Below are 13,334 nucleotides of genomic sequence, written 5' to 3'. Positions count from 1 at the left end.
TCTAGGACAGGATATTTTCAGGATTTATGTAGGAGGTCACGGAGGTCCTCGGGAGCCTCGCACCTACGCGGCCATCTTGGTTGCGCGCTAGGCTCCTCCTCCGAAATGGTAATTTTTTAATGTTTAATTTTTTGACTGTAAATGACTATTGCTTGTGAATTATCACTTTTGGAACTAAAAGAAGAGTGTTTAGAGTCATTTTAATGCCTGAAATTGGTCGAAATAGAAGCTTCTGAGTAGGAGAAAAAGTGTGTAAAAATGGCAATTTTGGTCACATTGAGGCTTTAAAAAGTAGTTATTCAACATGAGGCACAATCCAAATGACATTTTCAATCAATTTTTCTACAGTCCAAAAATAAATTTTCTGTTGAAAATGAGGACCTGTGACCTGTCGAACTTTCTCCAGATGGTCAGAAACGGTAATTTTTGAATGTTTAATTTTTTGACTGTGAATGACTATTGCATGTGAATTATCACTTTTGGGACTAAAACAAGAGTGTTTAGAGTCATTGTAATGCCTGAAATTGGTCGAAATAGAAGCTTCTGAGTAGGAGAAAAAGTCTGTAAAAATGGCAATTTTGGTCACATTGAGGCTTTAAAAAGTAGTTATTCAACATGAGGCACAATCCAAATGATATTTTCAATCAATTTTTCTACAGTCCAAAAATTACATTTTCTGATGAAAAACGAGGACCCGTGACCTGTCGAACTTTCTACAGATGGTCAGAAATGGTAATTTTTTAATGTTTAATTTTTTGACTGTAAATGACTATTGCATGTGAATTATCACTTTTAGACTAAAACAAGAGTGTTTAGTGTCATTTTAATGCGTGAAATTGGTCGAAATAGAAGCTTCTGAGTAGGAGAAAAAGTCTGTAAAAATGGAAATTTTGGTCACATTGAGGATTTAAAACGTAGTTATTCAACATGAGGCACATTCCAAATGACATTTTCAATCAATTTTTCTACAGTCCAAAAAATCTATTTTCTGATGAAAAAAGAGGACCCGTGACCTGTCGAACTTTCTCCAGATGGTCAGAAATGGTAATTTATTAATGTTTAATTTTGTGACTGAAAATGACTATTGCATGTGAATTATCACTTTTGGAACTCAAGCAAGAGTGTTTAGAGTCATTTGAATGCCTGAAATTGGTCGAAATAGAAGCTCCTGAGTAGGAGAAAAAGTCTGTAAAAATGGAAATTTTGGTCACATTGAGGATTTAAAAAGTAGTTATTCAACATGAGGCACAATCCAAATGACATTTTCAATCAATTTTTCTACAGTCCAAAAATCTATTTTCTGATGAAAAATGAGGACCCGTGACCTGTCGAACTTTCTCCAGATGGTCAGAAATGGTAATTTTTGAATGTTCAATTTTTTGACTGTGAATGACTATTGCATGTGAATTATCATTTTTGGAACTAAAACAAGAGTGTTTAGAGTCATTGTAATGCCTGAAATTGGTCGAAATAGAAGCTTGTGAGTAGGAGAAAAAGTCTGTAAAAATGGCAATTTTGGTCACATTGAGGCTTTAAAAAGTAGTTATTCAACATGAGGCACAATCCAAATGACATTTTCAATCAATTTTTCTACAGTCCAAAAATTCCATTTTCTGATGAAAAACGAGGACCCGTGACCTGTCGAACTTTCTCCAGATGGTCAGAAATGGTAATTTTTTAATGTTTAATTTTTTGACTGTAAATGACTATTGCATGTGAATTATCACTTTTGGAACTAAAACAAGAGTGTTTAGTGTCATTTTAATGCCTGAAATTGGTCGAAATAGAAGCTTGTGAGTAGGAGAAAAAGTCTGTAAAAATGGCAATTTTGGTCACATTGAGGCTTTAAAAAGTAGTTATTCAACATGAGGCACAATCCAAATGACATTTTCAATCAATTTTTCTACAGTCCAAAAATTCCATTTTCTGATGAAAAACGAGGACCCGTGACCTGTCGAACTTTCTACAGATGGTCAGAAATGGTAATTTTTTAATGTTTAATTTTTTGACTGTAAATGACTATTGCATGTGAAATATCATTTTTGGAACTAAAACAAGAGTGTTTAGAGTCATTGTAAAGCCTGAAAATGGTCGAAATAGAAGCTTCTGAGTAGGAGAAAAAGTCTGTAAAAATGGCAATTTTGGTCACAATGAGGCTTTAAAAAGTAGTTATTCAACATGAGGCACAATCCAAATGACATTTTCAATGAATTTTTCTACAGTCCAAAAAATCAATTTTCTGATGAAAAACGAGGACCCGTGACCTGTCGAACTTTTTCCAGATGGTCAGAAATGGTAATTTTTTAATGTTTAATTTTTTGACTGTGAATGACTATTGCATGTGAATTATCACTTTTGGGACTAAAACAAGAGTGTTTAGAGTCATTGTAATGCCTGAAATTGGTCGAAATAGAAGCTTCTGAGTAGGAGAAAAAGTCTGTAAAAATGGCAATTTTGGTCACATTGAGGCTTTAAAAAGTAGTTATTCAACATGAGGCACAATCCAAATGATATTTTCAATCAATTTTTCTACAGTCCAAAAATTCCATTTTCTGATGAAAAACGAGGACCCGTGACCTGTCGAACTTTCTACAGATGGTCAGAAATGGTAATTTTTCAATGTTTAATTTTTTGACTGTAAATGACTATTGCATGTGAATTATCACTTTTAGACTAAAACAAGAGTGTTTAGTGTCATTTTAATGCGTGAAATTGGTCGAAATAGAAGCTTCTGAGTAGGAGAAAAAGTCTGTAAAAATGGAAATTTTGGTCACATTGAGGATTTAAAACGTAGTTATTCAACATGAGGCACATTCCAAATGATATTTTCAATCAATTTTTCTACAGTCCAAAAAATCTATTTTCTGATGAAAAAAGAGGACCCGTGACCTGTCGAACTTTCTCCAGATGGTCAGAAATGGTAATTTATTAATGTTTAATTTTGTGACTGAAAATGACTATTGCATGTGAATTATCACTTTTGGAACTCAAGCAAGAGTGCTTAGAGTCATTTGAATGCCTGAAATTGGTCGAAATAGAAGCTCCTGAGTAGGAGAAAAAGTCTGTAAAAATGGAAATTTTGGTCACATTGAGGATTTAAAAAGTAGTTATTCAACATGAGGCACAATCCAAATGACATTTTCAATCAATTTTTCTACAGTCCAAAAATCTATTTTCTGATGAAAAATGAGGACCCGTGACCTGTCGAACTTTCTCCAGATGGTCAGAAATGGTAATTTTTGAATGTTCAATTTTTTGACTGTGAATGACTATTGCATGTGAATTATCATTTTTGGAACTAAAACAAGAGTGTTTAGAGTCATTGTAATGCCTGAAATTGGTCGAAATAGAAGCTTGTGAGTAGGAGAAAAAGTCTGTAAAAATGGCAATTTTGGTCACATTGAGGCTTTAAAAAGTAGTTATTCAACATGAGGCACAATCCAAATGACATTTTCAATCAATTTTTCTACAGTCCAAAAATTCAATTTTCTGATGAAAAACGAGGACCCGTGACCTGTCGAACTTTCTCCAGATGGTCAGAAATGGTAATTTTTTAATGTTTAATTTTTTGACTGTAAATGACTATTGCATGTGAATTATCACTTTTGGAACTAAAACAAGAGTGTTTAGTGTCATTTTAATGCCTGAAATTGGTCGAAATAGAAGCTTGTGAGTAGGAGAAAAAGTCTGTAAAAATGGCAATTTTGGTCACATTGAGGCTTTAAAAAGTAGTTATTCAACATGAGGCACAATCCAAATGACATTTTCAATCAATTTTTCTACAGTCCAAAAATTCCATTTTCTGATGAAAAACGAGGACCCGTGACCTGTCGAACTTTCTACAGATGGTCAGAAATGGTAATTTTTTAATGTTTAATTTTTTGACTGTAAATGACTATTGCATGTGAATTATCATTTTTGGAACTAAAACAAGAGTGTTTAGAGTCATTGTAATGCCTGAAAATGGTCGAAATAGAAGCTTCTGAGTAGGAGAAAAAGTCTGTAAAAATGGCAATTTTGGTCACAATGAGGCTTTAAAAAGTAGTTATTCAACATGAGGCACAATCCAAATGACATTTTCAATGAATTTTTCTACAGTCCAAAAAATCAATTTTCTGATGAAAAACGAGGACCCGTGGCCTGTCGAACTTTCTCCAGATGGTCAGAAATGGTAATTTTTTAATGTTTAATTTTTTGACTGTAAATGACTATTGCATGTGAATTATCACTTTTGGAACTAAAACAAGAGTGTTTAGTGTCATTTTAATGTCTGAAATTGGTCGAAATAGAAGCTTGTTAGTAGGAGAAAAAGTCTGTAAAAATGGCAATTTTGGTGACATTGAGGCTTTAAAAAGTAGTTATTCAACATGAGGCACAATCCAAATGACATTTTCAATCAATTTTTCTACAGTCCAAAAAATCCATTTTCTGATGAAAAAAGAGGACCCGTGACCTGTCGAACTTTCTCCAGATGGTCAGAAATGGTAATTTATTAATGTTTAATTTTGTGACTGAAAATGACTATTGCATGTGAATTATCACTTTTGGAAGTCAAGCAAGAGTGTTTAGAGTCATTTTAATGCCTGAAATTGGTCAAAATAGAAGCTCCTGAGTAGGAGGAAAAGTCTGTAAAAATGGCAATTTTGGTCACAATGAGGCTTTAAAAAGTAGTTATTCAACATGAGGCACAATCCAAATGACATTTTCAATCAATTTTTCTACAGTCCAAAAATAAATTTTCTGTTGAAAATGAGGACCTGTGACCTGTCGAACTTTCTCCAGATGGTCAGAAATGGTAATTTTTGAATGTTTAATTTTTTGACTGTGAATGACTATTGCATGTGAATTATCACTTTTGGGACTAAAACAAGAGTGTTTAGAGTCATTGTAATGCCTGAAATTGGTCGAAATAGAAGCTTCTGAGTAGGAGAAAAAGTCTGTAAAAATGGCAATTTTGGTCACATTGAGGCTTTAAAAAGTAGTTATTCAACATGAGGCACAATCCAAATGATATTTTCAATCAATTTTTCTACAGTCCAAAAATTCCATTTTCTGATGAAAAACGAGGACCCGTGACCTGTCGAACTTTCTACAGATGGTCAGAAATGGTAATTTTGTAATGTTTAATTTTTTGACTGTAAATGACTATTGCATGTGAATTATCACTTTTAGACTAAAACAAGAGTGTTTAGTGTCATTTTAATGCGTGAAATTGGTCGAAATAGAAGCTTCTGAGTAGGAGAAAAAGTCTGTAAAAATGGAAATTTTGGTCACATTGAGGATTTAAAACGTAGTTATTCAACATGAGGCACATTCCAAATGACATTTTCAATCAATTTTTCTACAGTCCAAAAAATCTATTTTCTGATGAAAAAAGAGGACCCGTGACCTGTCGAACTTTCTCCAGATGGTCAGAAATGGTAATTTATTAATGTTTAATTTTGTGACTGAAAATGACTATTGCATGTGAATTATCACTTTTGGAACTCAAGCAGGAGTGTTTAGAGTCATTTGAATGCCAGAAATTGGTCGAAATAGAAGCTCCTGAGTAGGAGAAAAAGTCTGTAAAAATGGAAATTTTGGTCACATTGAGGATTTAAAAAGTAGTTATTCAACATGAGGCACAATCCAAATGACATTTTCAATCAATTTTTCTACAGTCCAAAAATCTATTTTCTGATGAAAAATGAGGACCCATGACCTGTCGAACTTTCTCCAGATGGTCAGAAATGGTAATTTTTGAATGTTCAATTTTTTGACTGTGAATGACTATTGCATGTGAATTATCATTTTTGGAACTAAAACAAGAGTGTTTAGAGTCATTGTAATGCCTGAAATTTGTCGAAATAGAAGCTTGTGAGTAGGAGAAAAAGTCTGTAAAAATGGCAATTTTGGTCACATTGAGGCTTTAAAAAGTAGTTATTCAACATGAGGCACAATCCAAATGACATTTTCAATCAATTTTTCTACAGTCCAAAAATTCCATTTTCTGATGAAAAACGAGGACCCGTGACCTGTCGAACTTTCTCCAGATGGTCAGAAATGGTAATTTTTTAATGTTTAATTTTTTGACTGTAAATGACTATTGCATGTGAATTATCACTTTTGGAACTAAAACAAGAGTGTTTAGTGTCATTTTAATGCCTGAAATTGGTCGAAATAGAAGCTTGTGAGTAGGAGAAAAAGTCTGTAAAAATGGCAATTTTGGTCACATTGAGGCTTTAAAAAGTAGTTATTCAACATGAGGCACATTCCAAATGACATTTTCAATCAATTTTTCTACAGTCCAAAAATTCCATTTTCTGATGAAAAACGAGGACCCGTGACCTGTCGAACTTTCTACAGATGGTCAGAAATGGTAATTTTTTAATGTTTAATTTTTTGACTGTAAATGACTATTGCATGTGAATTATCATTTTTGGAACTAAAACAAGAGTGTTTAGAGTCATTGTAATGCCTGAAAATGGTCGAAATAGAAGCTTCTGAGTAGGAGAAAAAGTCTGTAAAAATGGCAATTTTGGTCACAATGAGGCTTTAAAAAGTAGTTATTCAACATGAGGCACAATCCAAATGACATTTTCAATGAATTTTTCTACAGTCCAAAAAATCAATTTTCTGATGAAAAACGAGGACCCGTGGCCTGTCGAACTTTCTCCAGATGGTCAGAAATGGTAATTTTTTAATGTTTAATTTTTTGACTGTAAATGACTATTGCATGTGAATTATCACTTTTGGAACTAAAACAAGAGTGTTTAGTGTCATTTTAATGTCTGAAATTGGTCGAAATAGAAGCTTGTTAGTAGGAGAAAAAGTCTGTAAAAATGGCAATTTTGGTGACATTGAGGCTTTAAAAAGTAGTTATTCAACATGAGGCACAATCCAAATGACATTTTCAATCAATTTTTCTACAGTCCAAAAAATCCATTTTCTGATGAAAAAAGAGGACCCGTGACCTGTCGAACTTTCTCCAGATGGTCAGAAATGGTAATTTATTAATGTTTAATTTTGTGACTGAAAATGACTATTGCATGTGAATTATCACTTTTGGAACTCAAGCAAGAGTGTTTAGAGTCATTTTAATGCCTGAAATTGGTCAAAATAGAAGCTCCTGAGTAGGAGGAAAAGTCTGTAAAAATGGCAATTTTGGTCACAATGAGGCTTTAAAAAGTAGTTATTCAACATGAGGCACAATCCAAATGACATTTTCAATCAATTTTTCTACAGTCCAAAAATCTATTTTCTGATGAAAAATGAGGACCCGTGACCTGTCGAACTTTCTCCAGATGGTCAGAAATGGTAATTTTTGAATGTTCAATTTTTTGACTGTGAATGACTATTGCATGTGAATTATCATTTTTGGAACTAAAACAAGAGTGTTTAGAGTCATTGTAATGCCTGAAATTGGTCGAAATAGAAGCTTCTGAGTAGGAGAAAAAGTCTGTAAAAATGGCAATTTTGGTCACAATGAGGCTTTAAAAAGTAGTTATTCAACATGAGGCACAATCCAAATGACATTTTCAATGAATTTTTCTACAGTCCAAAAAATCAATTTTCTGATGAAAAACGAGGACCCGTGACCTGTCGAACTTTCTCCAGATAGTCAGAAATGGTAATTTTTTAATGTTTAATTTTTTGACTGTAAATGACTATTGCATGTGAATTATCACTTTTGGAACTAAAACAAGAGTGTTTAGTGTCATTTTAATGCCTGAAATTGGTCGAAATAGAAGCTTGTGAGTAGGAGAAAAAGTCTGTAAAAATGGCAATTTTGGTCACATTGAGGCTTTAAAAAGTAGTTATTCAACATGAGGCACAATCCAAATGACATTTTCAATCAATTTTTCTACAGTCCAAAAATTCCATTTTCTGATGAAAAACGAGGACCCGTGACCTGTCGAACTTTCTACAGATGGTCAGAAATGGTAATTTTTTAATGTTTAATTTTTTGACTGTAAATGACTATTGCATGTGAATAATCACTTTTAGACTAAAACAAGAGTGTTTAGTGTCATTTTAATGCCTGAAATTGGTCGAAATAGAAGCTTCTGAGTAGGAGAAAAAGTCTGTAAAAATGGAAATTTTGGTCACATTGAGGATTTAAAACGTAGTTATTCAACATGAGGCACAATCCAAATGACATTTTCAATCAATTTTTCTACAGTACAAAGAATCAATTGCCTGATGAAAAAAGAGGACCCGTGACCTGTCGAATTTTCTCCAGATGGTCAGAAATGGTAATTTTTTAATGTTTAATTTTTTGACTGTAAATGACTATTGCATGTGAATTATCACTTTTAGACTAAAACAAGAGTGTTTAGTGTCATTCTAATGCCTGAAATTGGTCGAAATAGAAGCTTCTGAGTAGGAGAAAAAGTCTGTAAAAATTGAAATTTTGGTCACATTGAGGATTTAAAACGTAGTTATTCAACATGAGGCACAATCCAAATGACATTTTCAATCAATTTTTCTACAGTCCAAAAAATCAATTTTCTGATGAAAAAAGAGGACCCGTGACCTGTAGAACTTTCTCCAGATGGTCAGAAATGGTAATTTATTAATGTTTAATTTTGTGACTGAAAATGAGTATTGCATGTGAATTATCACTTTTAGACTAAAACAAGAGTGTTTAGTGTCATTTTAATGCCTGAAATTGGTCGAAATAGAAGCTTGTGAGTAGGAGAAAAAGTCTGTAAAAATGGCAATTTTGGTCACATTGAGGATTTAAAAAGTAGGTATTCAACATGAGGCACAATCCACATGACATTTTCAATACATTTTTCGACAGTCCAAAAAATCCATTTTCTGATGAAAAACGAGGACCCGTGACCTGTCGAACTTTTTCCAGATGGTCAGAAATGTTAATTTTTTAATGTTTAATTTTTTGACTGTAAATGACTATTGCATGTGAATTATCACTTTTGGAACTAAAATAAGTGTGTTTAGAGTGATTTTAATGCCTGAAATTGTTCGAAATAGAAGCTTCTGAGTAGGAGAAAAAGTCTGTAAAAATTGTAATTTTGGTCACATTGAGGCTTTAAAAAGTAGTTATTCAACATGAGGCACAATCCAAATGACATTTTCAATCAATTTTTCTACAGTCCAAAAATCTATTTTCTGATGAAAAATGAGGACCCGTGACTTGTCGAACTTTCTCCAGATGGTCAGAAATGGTAATTTTTGAATGTTTAATTTTTTGACTGTGAATGACTATTGCATGTGAATTATCATTTTTGGAACTAAAACAAGAGTGTTTAGAGTCATTGTAATGCCTGAAATTGGTCGAAATAGAAGCTTCTGAGTAGCAGAAAAAGTCTGTAAAAATGGCAATTTTGGTCACAATGAGGCTTTAAAAAGTAGTTATTCAACATGAGGCACAATCCATATGACATTTTCAATGAATTTTTCTACAGTCCAAAAAATCAATTTTCTGATGAAAAACGAGGACCCGTGACCTGTCGAACTTTCTCCAGATGGTCAGAAATGGTAATTTTTTAATGTTTAATTTTTTGACTGTAAATGACTATTGCATTTGAATTATCACTTAACTAAAACAAGAGTGTTTAGTGTCATTTTAATGCCTGAAATTGGTCGAAATAGAAGCTTGTGAGTAGGAGAAAAAGTCTGTAAAAATGGCAATTTTGGTCACATTGAGGCTTTAAAAAGTAGTTATTCAACATGAGGCACAATCCAAATGACATTTTCAATCAATTTTTCTACAGTCCAAAAATTCCATTTTCTGATGAAAAACGAGGACCCGTGACCTGTCGAACTTTCTACAGATGGTCAGAAATGGTAATTTTTTAATGTTTAATTTTTTGACTGTAAATGACTATTGCATGTGAAATATCATTTTTGGAACTAAAACAAGAGTGTTTAGAGTCATTGTAAAGCCTGAAAATGGTCGAAATAGAAGCTTCTGAGTAGGAGAAAAAGTCTGTAAAAATGGCAAGTTTGGTCACAATGAGGCTTTAAAAAGTAGTTATTCAACATGAGGCACAATCCAAATGACATTTTCAATGAATTTTTCTACAGTCCAAAAATAAATTTTCTGTTGAAAAATGAGGACATGTGACCTGTCGAACTTTCTCCAGATGGTCAGAAATGGTAATTTTTGAATGTTTAATTTTTTGACTGTGAATGACTATTGCATGTGAATTATCACTTTTGGGACTAAAACAAGAGTGTTTAGAGTCATTGTAATGCCTGAAATTGGTCGAAATAGAAGCTTCTGAGTAGGAGAAAAAGTCTGTAAAAATGGCAATTTTGGTCACATTGAGGCTTTAAAAAGTAGTTATTCAACGTGAGGCACAATCCAAATGACATTTTCAATCAATTTATCTTCTGTCCAAAAAATCAATTTTCTGATGAAAAAAGAGGACCCGTGACCTGTCGAACTTTCTCCAGATGGTCAGAAATGGTAATTTATTAATGTTTAATTTTGTGACTGAAAATGACTATTGCATGTGAATTATCACTTTTGGAACTCAAGCAAGAGTGTTTAGAGTCATTTGAATGCCTGAAATTGGTCGAAATAGAAGCTCCTGAGTAGGAGAAAAAGTCTGTAAAAATAGCAATTTTGGTCACAATGAGGCTTTAAAAAGTAGTTATTCAACATGAGGCACAATCCAAATGACATTTTCAATCAATTTTTCTACAGTCCAAAAATCTATTTTCTGATGAAAAATGAGGACCCGTGACCTGTCGAACTTTCTCCAGATGGTCAGAAATGGTAATTTTTGAATGTTTAATTTTTTGACTGTGAATGACTATTGCATGTGAATTATCATTTTTGGAACTAAAACAAGAGTGTTTAGAGTCATTGTAATGCCTGAAAATGGTCGAAATAGAAGCTTCTGAGTAGGAGAAAAAGTCTGTAAAAATGGCAATTTTGGTCACAATGAGGCTTTAAAAAGTAGTTATTCAACATGAGGCACAATCCAAATGACATTTTCAATGAATTTTTCTACAGTCCAAAAAATCAATTTTCTGATGAAAAACGAGGACCCGTGGCCTGTCGAACTTTCTCCAGATGGTCAGAAATGGTAATTTTTTAATGTTTAATTTTTTGACTGTAAATGACTATTGCATGTGAATTATCACTTTTGGAACTAAAACAAGAGTGTTTAGTGTCATTTTAATGCCTGAAATTGGTCGAAATAGAAGCTTGTGAGTAGGAGAAAAAGTCTGTAAAAATGGCAATTTTGGTCACATTGAGGCTTTAAAAAGTAGTTATTCAACATGAGGCACAATCCAAATGACATTTTCAATGAATTTTTCTACAGTCCAAAAAATCAATTTTCTGATGAAAAACGAGGACCCGTGGCCTGTCGAACTTCCTCCAGATGGTCAGAAATGGTAATTTTTTAATGTTTAATTTTTTGACTGTAAATGACTATTGCATGTGAATTATCACTTTTGGAACTAAAACAAGAGTGTTTAGTGTCATTTTAATGCCTGAAATTGGTCGAAATAGAAGCTTGTGAGTAGGAGAAAAAGTCTGTAAAAATGGCAATTTTGGTCACATTGAGGCTTTAAAAAGTAGTTATTCAACATGAGGCACAATCCAAATGACATTTTCAATCAATTTTTCTACAGTCCAAAAAATCCATTTTCTGATGAAAAAAGAGGACCCGTGACCTGTCGAACTTTCTCCAGATGGTCAGAAATGGTAATTTATTAATGTTTAATTCTGTGACTAAAAATGACTATTGCATGTGAATTATCACTTTTGGAACTCAAGCAAGACTGTTTAGAGTCATTTTAATGCCTGAAATTGGTCGAAATAGAAGCTCCTGAGTAGGAGAAAAAGTCTGTAAAAAAGGCAATTTTGGTCAAAATGAGGCTTTAAAAAGTAGTTATTCAACATGAGGCACAATCAAAATGACATTTTCAATCAATTTTTCTCCAGTCCAAAAAATCAATTTTCTGATGAAAAACGAGGACCCGTGACCTGTCGAACTTTCTCCAGATGGTCAGAAATGGTAATTTTTTAATGTTTAATTTTTTGACTGTAAATGACTATTGCTTGTGAATTATCACTTTTGGAACTAAAGAAGAGTGTTTAGAGTCATTTTAATGCCTGAAATTGGTCGAAATAGAAGCTTCTGAGTAGGAGAAAAAGTGTGTAAAAATGGCAATTTTGGTCACATTGAGGCTTTAAAAAGTAGTTATTCAACATGAGGCACAATCCAAATGACATTTTCAATCAATTTTTCTACAGTCCAAAAAATCCATTTTCTGATGAAAAACGAGGACCCGTGACCTGTCGAACTTTCTCCAGATGGTCAGAAATGGTAATTTATTAATGTTTAATTTTGTGACTAAAAATGACTATTGCATGTGAATTATCACTTTTGGAACTAAAACAAGAGTGTTTAGTGTCATTTTAATGCCTGAAATTGGTCGAAATAGAAGCTTGTGAGTAGGAGAAAAAGTCTGTAAAAATGGCAATTTTGGTCACATTGAGGCTTTAAAAAGTAGTTATTCAACATGAGGCACAATCCAAATGACATTTTCAATCAATTTTTCTACAGTCCAAAAAATCCATTTTCTGATGAAAAAAGAGGACCCGTGACCTGTCGAACTTTCTCCAGATGGTCAGAAATGGTAATTTATTAATGTTTAATGTTGTGACTAAAAATGACTATTGCATGTGAATTATCACTTTTGGGACTAAAACAAGAGTGTTTAGAGTCATTGTAATGCCTGAAATTGGTTGAAATAGAAGCTTCTGAGTAGGAGAAAAAGTCTGTAAAAATGGCAATTTTGGTCACATTGAGGCTTTAAAAAGTAGTTATTCAACATGAGGCACAATCCAAATGACATTTTCAATCAATTTTTCTACAGTCCAAAAATCTATTTTCTGATGAAAAATGAGGACCCATGACCTGTCGAACTTTCTCCAGATGGTCAGAAATGGTAATTTTTGAATGTTCAATTTTTTGACTGTGAATGACTATTGCATGTGAATTATCATTTTTGGAACTAAAACAAGAGTGTTTAGAGTCATTGTAATGCCTGAAATTGGTCGAAATAGAAGCTTGTGAGTAGGAGAAAAAGTCTGTAAAAATGGCAATTTTGGTCACAATGAGGCTTTAAAAAGTAGTTATTCAACATGAGGCACAATCCAAATGACATTTTCAATGAATTTTTCTACAGTCCAAAAAATCAATTTTCTGATGAAAAACGAGGACCCGTGACCTGTCGAACTTTCTCCAGATGGTCAGAAATGGTAATTTATTAATGTTTAATTTTGTGACTGAAAATGACTATTGCATGTGAATTATCACTTTTGGAAGTCAAGCAAGAGTGTTTAGAGTCATTTTAATGCCTGA

Source organism: Triturus cristatus, chromosome 4_1 (genome assembly GCF_964204655.1).
Source record: "Triturus cristatus chromosome 4_1, aTriCri1.1, whole genome shotgun sequence".
NCBI classification, from domain to species: domain Eukaryota; kingdom Metazoa; phylum Chordata; class Amphibia; order Caudata; family Salamandridae; genus Triturus; species Triturus cristatus.
Note: the sequence above shows the minus strand (reverse complement) of the source record.